At 39.5% G+C, this 9,270-nt stretch overlaps 1 protein-coding gene across 4 annotated transcripts in view; it reads right to left on the minus strand.

Moving 5' to 3' along the window:
- Positions 1–9,270, minus strand: part of raph1a (Ras association (RalGDS/AF-6) and pleckstrin homology domains 1a) — a 72,575-nt gene extending 63,305 nt beyond the window's left edge. For all 4 annotated transcript variants that reach the window (XM_084422179.1, XM_084422176.1, XM_084422178.1 and 1 more), the window contains exon 1: positions 9,012–9,270. The gene's annotated coding sequence lies outside the window, so the exon portion shown is untranslated. The remainder of the gene's footprint in view (positions 1–9,011) is intronic.

Raw genomic sequence — 9,270 nt, forward strand, 5'->3', positions numbered from 1 at the left:
CACTTCTGACTGAAAAGAACAGGCAAAACCTATTTTTCTGTTAATAAACACAAGTTAAACAAAATAAAGGTATCAATCTGAACAAACTTCAACAATTACACCCAGGAACATTTGCCTCTCCTTTACCTCAGAGCTGGACGTGTTAGAGGGAAAAACAGCTGGGATGTAATTATGTCTCTCCTTGCATTACCACAGCTGTTCCAGACATGTCATAACACGATCAAATGATTTTCTGTGTAAGGAGTTCACTCTTAGAGCTGGATATATAGAGGATTCTGTTACTCACAGTGCTGAAACTAACTTTGAATTATGAGAGTAGCTTGTAGATTGGGAAGCTAAAGTTTCAGACTAGTCAAGCGACCCTTTTGTAACAGAAGTTGCAATAAAAGTTAATACAAAAAAGTAGCTAACTGGTACATATAGCATCTGTTTAGAGGGGCAAAATGTGTTAAAATAACAGATATCACATATTGATTTCATAATTAATGAAACTAGGCAACAATTTAAATAACAGTGAAAACAAAGTACAATTTCTCAACTCATAACTCAAATTAATCATTTTGAACGTGTTGATTAACGTATTGTACGAACGTATCAACTAAAATGAGTCACACTGAACTCTTCTCTCTCTCTTCATCTTGATCATTCTTTCTCAGACAAATTAAAACGATACTGCCAACATCTCTACATTTCTCATTCACCTTGAACAAGAGTTTGACCTTAACCAGCTGACACTGCTCACAGTCAGATACTGAGCTAGTAAAATAAATGTCGCAATGAATCAATAAACAGAGAGGGAAGAAGACCAAAAACCTGCATCCTGATCTCCATCCTCTCATTCTTCCCCCGGTCCACCACACAGGGAACAGAGCAGAAAGCTTGGCACGACGCGAAACAACAACATTAGACGAGTGAACCAAAAGCAAATGAGGTTAGATTTTCCAAGCACGGATTTCAACATTATATCAACTCGCCAGAAAGTTTCTTCTATTCATACTCTTTCTTTTTACGATCTGGCTTTCTGGCAAGCCTACAATTTTGCTGCTGAGAGATTACCACTTATTATGAATCCTCTATAAAACCAATAACAAAATGGGTTGCGTGGTTACATCAAGGTAAGATCTCAGAGATTCAACCACTTACAGGTCAAGACAGAACAACCTGTGACGCTCGGATAGCACCGTCAAGGCCAAGCAGAAATTTGTTCAAGCTGAGATTTGGGAACACAGATAACTCTGTAGCTATCACGCAGTCAGAGACACGTCTGCCACTATTTGAGCTGACAGAGAGATAGCACAAGCAGTGATGGTTGATGCTCTATCATGCGAACTCTACCCCCATTGTCACTCTCTCACACTCTCTTCCCCGAACACACTTGGCTGCCTTACAAGAGTAGGTCAGGACTGAAACAGTGGGTCGCTAGCATTAACAGCCGATCGCTAGCAGGTCGCTTCTTTGGTCATGCTGAACAAAAATAACACAGTACCACTTGCTAATATCTAAAACATCCTAAAAAACAACCCACTCTCCAACAACCCCCTAGAGTCTGACACTTACTAATATTACAAACAAACCTTCTCTTTTTCACTCTCTATCTCTTTGGTTGTAATTTGTGATGCTTTACATTTGATTAAACGACGAATCTAGGCTAGAAAGAGAAGATACATCGAATATATACCAGAATGAGAGACTTTGCTAAATGTTAACGTATTATTTTTAATGTATTAAAGGGGATATGAACAACAACAAAAAAAATCATGAAGCGAACAAATGGACAGGCAGTGTCTTACTGATGCGATCTGACTAGAACTTTGTTAGGTTCATCCACTCTTTCTTAATGTAAGGATCACAAGGACGGCAATGAAAAGACTGTTTTCCCACAACTTGGTACTTCAAAACGTCTTGTAATCCTCAGAAGCATCACTATTGTTGAGTAATGACACGTACGAATCGGTGGGCGGGGCTAAAGAGGCAATGATGTAAAATGTAGGTGTTAATCTTCTTCGGCAAAGGCAGTCTTTCGTCACACTACGACGTAATAATGTGACAAAATCGTTTTCTGAGCTTGGCATCAATAAAAGCTGTTTAGACTAACAAAGTTTTGGGTTCTGAGTTCTGAAACTCTGAAAATGATATTTTTATTGTAATGGCCTTTGTAAAAAAATATATTTCTCAATGCATGACCACTTTAAGACATGATATGGCAATTTAAGACAAATTGTAAAACAAGTTTTGTTTTTTAAAGAAATTAATTGTATTCAGCAAGAATGGATGTATTAAATTAATCACGTAACATTAAAGAGATTTATGTTACAAAAGATTTTTATTTAAATTTTTCTATATAAGTTTATATTCTTCAAAGAATCCTCAAAAAAAAAAAAAAAACTATCATGGCTTCCACAAAAATATTAAGCAGCACAACTGTTTTCAACAGTGATAATAATTAGAAATGTTCCTTAAGTGATTTAATGATTTCTGAAGGATCATGTGACACTGAAGACATCAAGTAATGATGCTGAAAAATCCAGCTTTGCCATCACAGAAATAAATTACATTTTAACATGCATTCAAACACAAAAATGAACAATGTTACTGTTTTCACTGTCCTTTTGATCAAAGAATGCCTTGGTGAACATAAGAGACTTCTTGGTTCAAATGAACATTTAGTCCCATTCCAAACTCACATCATTGGTGCCAAATGTTGCCAAGTTGGGCCTCTCAAACAAGCAGATTAGAACATGTGATGCCACAGCCAGACAGTATAGAAGTTACACACCACATCTTACTAAACTGTTCTTCACCTTTTACTGAAACCATATCTGCACACTACCCGGAGGAGGAGGAGAGCTAATTGGCTGGAACATGTTGAAATACTGAAATACATATGGCTGAAATACACCCATGTGTATTTACATTGGGTGAGGCATTGTTCCACCTATCTACCAAAACAAAAGCTGCTCAGGTGGCAACAGTATGAATCATCAAAATATCATGGCATACAAACAAACTACTTGGATGTTAATATACTACCTTTCATCAACAAATGCAACTGCTGACAACTTCAACACAATTTGATGATCTACAGCACTGATAGACAGACAGAAACATCTCCTCGAACAATTTCAGAAAGTGCCAAAGGCAAATCTGCCTCACCACAAACACATTTAAAGCTCTCTATCAGCACTGAACATTAATAATGTGGAACAACCATTGAAAAAACATATTACATGGAATACTTGATTCTGGTTGCTCAATCATTCTGCTGTCAAACAAGTAATTTGGTATAAATGACCACTAAACTGCATAACACAAGCACTTTTTTGTGTGTGTGCTAATAAAATGGGGGTTTTACAGTATTAAAGTGACATGTAGGCAAAGTAAGGTCACCAATACTCAGAACCGAAACTCTGCATTTAACCCATTCAAGTTACACACATTGGGAGCAGGGAGTAGTGAACACACACACACACACACAAACACACACTGCAAACCGTGGATACACATAACCGAACCAGTGGGCAGCCATTTTTGCAGCAGCGCGATTGGGGAGTAGGTGCCTTGCTCAGTCACTTGAAAGTATTGTGAATCGGATTACCAGTCTGACTCTCTAACCATTAGGCCACGACTGCCCCTACAAATATCATCAATATATGTCTAATTAAAAGAAATATTACGTCTACCCTACCACTGTCCACTGACTGATATCCTATCTGTGCTTTCAGCTCTTGTATCAGTCGACAGTCTCTTTCTTTAAACATAATGAAACAATATAACTCAAATCAATATGTAATTTAAATATTTATTTGGTAAGTGGCCATGTAATAAGCAGGATAATATACAATCAGCAGGTCGTTACCACTCCATCCCATTTGGGGTGTTACAACAAGACACCTTTCCTTCGCATTGGGGTCCTGATTACTCCATCCAGTTTATTTTGTAATGAGCAGTTGACTGTACATTATCCCTTAATATGGTGCCTTATAATAAGAATCACATGTTTTGCATTTCTGAAGCACTCCTGAGGAATGCAAGAGAAACTTCTGTCAGTTATGCACAAAACGAGGACAAACAGCACACATTGAGAGTGTCACTTCACACTCGGCTGATGGTAGTCCTTGAGCAGAACTGATAGAACTCTGGTTGTTCATTCCTTCTCTCCCTTTAGCCCGTGTCCTGTGGGAAACAGCCACTCCTCTCAGGGGGACGTGGGGATGAAGGCTGCCAAGGTCAACTGTGTCCATAAAATCTTGGCAGCAGTATAATGTGACACTTAATCTCATTGACTGTCAGTGGCTAAAGGAGCTCAAATGAAGGCTGCAGCTTGTCAAAAAGAACCACTCCACTATCTGTGGTCTTAAAGGATTAGTTAACCCGAAAATCTAAATCTGTCATCGTTTACTCTCCTTTATGTTATACAAATGACGTTCTTGCCAAGTCATACAGGTTTGCAACAGCATGAGGGTGAGCGTGGTGAAATTCTTCGCCCTCATGTGAAATTTTCAATTGCGCGGAAATGAACCGTTTTCGTCTGTCAAAATCCGTATGGTAGTTTGTCAAAGAAGATATACAAGACGAAATAAATAAGTGAGATCATGTATAACACTCAAGTAAAGCTCTGAGGTGTGGATCATATTTAATCTGCTGTTTATAAAAATGCTGTTCATAACAGATCATTGGGCAGAGCCTCTAATAATGGCAATTAAAATAGCTTAACTCAAAAACTAAAGCTACGTTCACACTGTCATTCCATATGCGATTATATGTGTATCCGATTGGAATCTGATCTAAAAATGGCATCCACATTGTGTATCGCAACAGTTCAGATCTGATTTGTGTGTCCATGCCGCTCTTTTGGTTTCCGGAATATCCGTATTGGATTTTATGGCAATGACGTAGCGTTGGCGGGTATACGCCAAAAACAACAACAACAACAACAACATGGAGGGGTTTGCAATACAGATGTTGTCTTAATTATAACATGACAATGTGTATCGCCACGCTGGACTACTGTGTCTTATCAGACAACGGCATAACTGTAGGAGGCTGGTACACGTGGCTTTATTAAGTGCTGTTGTCTCTGGCGGCAAAACATGTCTCCATTATATTGTCATTTTCTGCTCGTCCGGCAAATAATACTTTATAACCTTGTTGTTCCTATAACAACATCTGACGTTTACATTTTACGAGCCGTTAGAAAGTCACATAAACCACGCGAAATCCGATCAGAGCAGTCAGATTGAAATAGATTTCAAGAAATGCGATTTGAATAGGATTTCAAACCACATACGAATGTAGCTCAACAGATTTGTAAAAATTGCATTTCATGTGATTAATTGCCATTCACACGCTGCATTTGACCGGATTTCAATCGGATATGCACTGGCAGTCGAATATGCAGTGACAGCTTAAATTATCAGGGCATTATTTTAAACATTTATTTTCCAACAATATGTCTTAAGTAAATTATGTTTTCAGTGACAGCATTTCATGTGGTAGAAAGCATGACAAAGAAGCTTTTGGGAGTGTATAATTTCTGTGCCATTAGTGTCTCCAAATGGAATTGCAAAAATTATGTTTGTTTTCAAACAAGCTTTTTCCAACCCCATTTACCATTGGTCAATCAGAAAGTCCTATCTCCAAACTCACACCATTGGCTGGGATCATGTTGCTGTGCTGGTCGAGATGCTCAATCAGACAGAGCAATGTTTTAAAAGGACCACATAACCACAATACTTCCTCTTTTCAGGGGAAACCAACAATCTACAAATGGCTTATTTTAGTGCACTGCAAATTACAGTAAAATTACAGTAAAATACAGTAATACTGAAAACATACACTTCATCTTAAAGTCGGCATGACATGAAAATTCATCCATTTTCTAAATGCATGTATCTTATTGTGATCAATTCTTCCATGCATGCGTTTGACCTCGTAAATTAAACATTTCATTAACAGAACTTTTTTTGCAATGACAGACTTCTCTCTGGTGCCGTATGCCTCCTCCAATCATTGCTTAAACTCTCTCTTACAATCGACTGAAAGCTCACGTTCAGATCTGCCTCCATCTAATCAACAACCCATGCACAGAACCAAGTCCTTGACCGGCATTTGTTCTTTTTCAATAATCTATTTCACTATACATCACAATTGGGAAGAAAAGATCTGTTGCTACTTCAGTTTTGGTCATTGTAAATAATTCATGCATTTTGATAGCAAATTGAGTGCATGAACGCAGTGAATCTCCCTCTCCAACAGTTTACCTCTCACACACACAGATGAAGCCGTGTCACTGCCTGTGGCAGCTGCCAATGTTTCTAAAACAACACTGGTTGAGAGGCTGTAAACACTTTTAATCTTTTACCCAATATAGGCAGGTTACAATGTAAGCAGTGCTGTTAGAAGGGAAGCCAATGCAAGGAGGGCAAAATCTGCCATTGTTGTAAGACAGTTCACATTAATGTGAACATAATACAGAGCCAAACACGCCTAAATAAAACATTGGATCACAATGCAAAGCTCAACAGGCCATGTGTACAAACACTCTGACATGAGTCACCTCGTTCCACCTCGTTCCACCTTTACATGTTTACAGTGTTATGGAGATGGGGGGTTTATATGACAAATCATTCTGATGACAAATCAGGCTCTGGTCTAATGTCTGTTATATCCAAGGGAGCAAACATCTGCATAGAGTCAGACGAGTGCCATTCATGAGCGAAACTAAGCCGATGACAGATCACACACACCTGACAATACATTCGGGCTGCTATAGAGCAGATGTCAGCTGATTAAAGCTGGCACGAAGTCCTCCCTCACTCACGAAACATTAGCAATATTGCACTTGTGCTGCGCTGAAGATTGATGCGCACGGTTGACCTGCTCCTGCCCCAACAAAGGACGTCCTTTCGTCCGGGACTCGTGGGACGCTATTAACTTAAATGATTTCACTCCCTTTTATCCTAGCTGGCCGTTTCCTCTTCGTCTGCTCTTTTCCTCCGTCCTGAAGAGCCCCGCAGTCGTCTCCAGTTTCAGTACCGAGAGTGGGCGCAGTGCGAGCCGTCAGATATCGCCTCGTGCTGCAAAGGTCAGCAACACAGAGAACCTACTGGATCATTATCAGGACTCATTTACGATCACTTAGGACAAAGAATCTGTCAAGCAGAAAAAGATCCAGGCCGCAAGACTCTCTGCATTTGAACCCAAGGGTCCACACTGCCAGCATCCACCCTAGTTTCACAATCACTTGACGTCATTCTGGTATAGTAGGCCAGCTCTAGAAAGAGGAATCCAGTGGGAATGGACACTGGCTTGCTGCTGCTGCACATATGGTGAGAGGTAATGAGAATTATTTCTGCACATACCACTAACAATGCATTTTGGGAACCTTACAGCAACAATCTCCCATTGTAATTCCTATATAAAAAGCAAAACAATTTCTTTGTTTTGCATCCCTCTCAGCACATATTCTACTGCTCCCACTGGATTAGACTGAAGCAACAGCAGTCTGTGCAGGAGAAATAAATCTCAAGTTTAATGCATTACCAGCAGCAAGCGCAGTAAAGCTTCCAAAATCTGAAGCAAAGAGGTTGCTATTAGAATATTTCCTCTATACCAATGCAATGATCCACATTTCAGATCTGAGCTCTTCCAGTCTGCCTCTAGCTTCTACTGAAGTCATCAAAGATGCATATGATAGATGATAGTACAATCTTATATGACAGTCATCTGCAATCTACAGTTAAAGTAGCATTAAAAGAGCCATAAAGATATGATTTTGGACTGTTGTGACAACTACACACTACCCCTCTTTGGGGGTCTGTATTTCTTGTTTTATGTCTCATTAAGAAACTTTTTTTTTATTATTATTATTATAAATGTTGAAAATTATTAATATTTTTGTGGAAAAATAGAGGATGAAAATAAATGTGGAAATAAAATGGAAAAAAAATACAGGATTTTTTCAGGATTCTTTGATAAATAGAAAGTTCAAAAGAACAACATTAATTTGAAACAGAAATGCATGTGTAACAATGTAAAAGTGATCAATTTTATCAATCCTTTTTTACATTGTTGGTCAAAAACAGTTGATCATGCATGCTACATTTTTATTGTTATGTGAACTGTTTTAGTGTTTACATGCTGAAAAACTATTTAATGGCAGGATTCAGCATACCTCATATAGGCCTAATGTTACAAATTACCTTTCATTTAAAGGAAACTTTCCGGAAAAAAAAAGCCTGAAAAATAAATATTCGCTTAGGCAAAAAAGTATACACAATCTCAGACAATCTGGACAAATATGTGTGAAAATAGGCCTCCACTGCACGGGCACCAAGACTGGCACTAAACCCACAGCTGTCATGGCAAAGGGTGGAGCCTGAAGTGTGTGTGTGTGTGTGTGTGTGTGTGTGTGTGTGTGTGTGTGTAGGGGAGGTCCAATTTGGCAACAGCTCATCTGTGTGCAGTATGTGTTACTGCAGAACACACTCCACCAGGTACAACGAGGGGGAAAAAACACCAATAACAGCAGAAACGAGACCAAAAAGGCTTATAGCAAAGGTTTAACATCTCAACCAGCCTCAAGATCTGGAACAACAGCAGATGTAACGTTAGGCTATTCAGATAGATGGAGATGCACCCCATCCTCTATTTGACAGACTGATTAATCTCGCCTCATTATTCCATATTATTTATTCTATAGTGCAAAAACTGACAAATCAGCTAAATGTAGGCTACCATTAATCGTTTCAGTATTTTAATATCGAATACAACGGGGGGTTTTCTTACACAGGGAGCAGCCCTGATATTCAGACATGAAGGCACTGCACAGCTGTCTGAATTTCAGGGCTGTTCCCTGGATTTTCCTCTGTGTATCCCTATATACTAATGAGCTAATAATACACAGCCAGTGTGAAATGCACAAGCCAATGCTCGTGCTCGGTTCATTAATGTCTTTGTTTCAAAAAGAGGTCGCATGCAGCAGCGAGTATAAATAAAGCGTAAGCGCTTACTGTCGCAAAGCAGCCGACGGTTCTGCGGCTTCTGTCTTGTCCGAAGGAAACGGTAACAATGGAAAAAAGCCGCTGATGTGTTGCGCAAATCCAGCGACAGAATCCCAGGTCCACCACTTAAATCGGGGTTTCGCTGCCCGTGCCGACCGCTTATATTTGAGGATGAGGATGGTGGTGGTGATGATGAGACGAGCGAGCCTCCCGTTTCTCTCCCGCTTCCATTCCCGTTCTGAGCTGCGGACCGATGCGCGTTCCTGGC

Source organism: Rutilus rutilus, assembly GCF_951802725.1.
Source record: "Rutilus rutilus genome assembly, chromosome: 10".
Classification (NCBI taxonomy): domain Eukaryota; kingdom Metazoa; phylum Chordata; class Actinopteri; order Cypriniformes; family Leuciscidae; genus Rutilus; species Rutilus rutilus.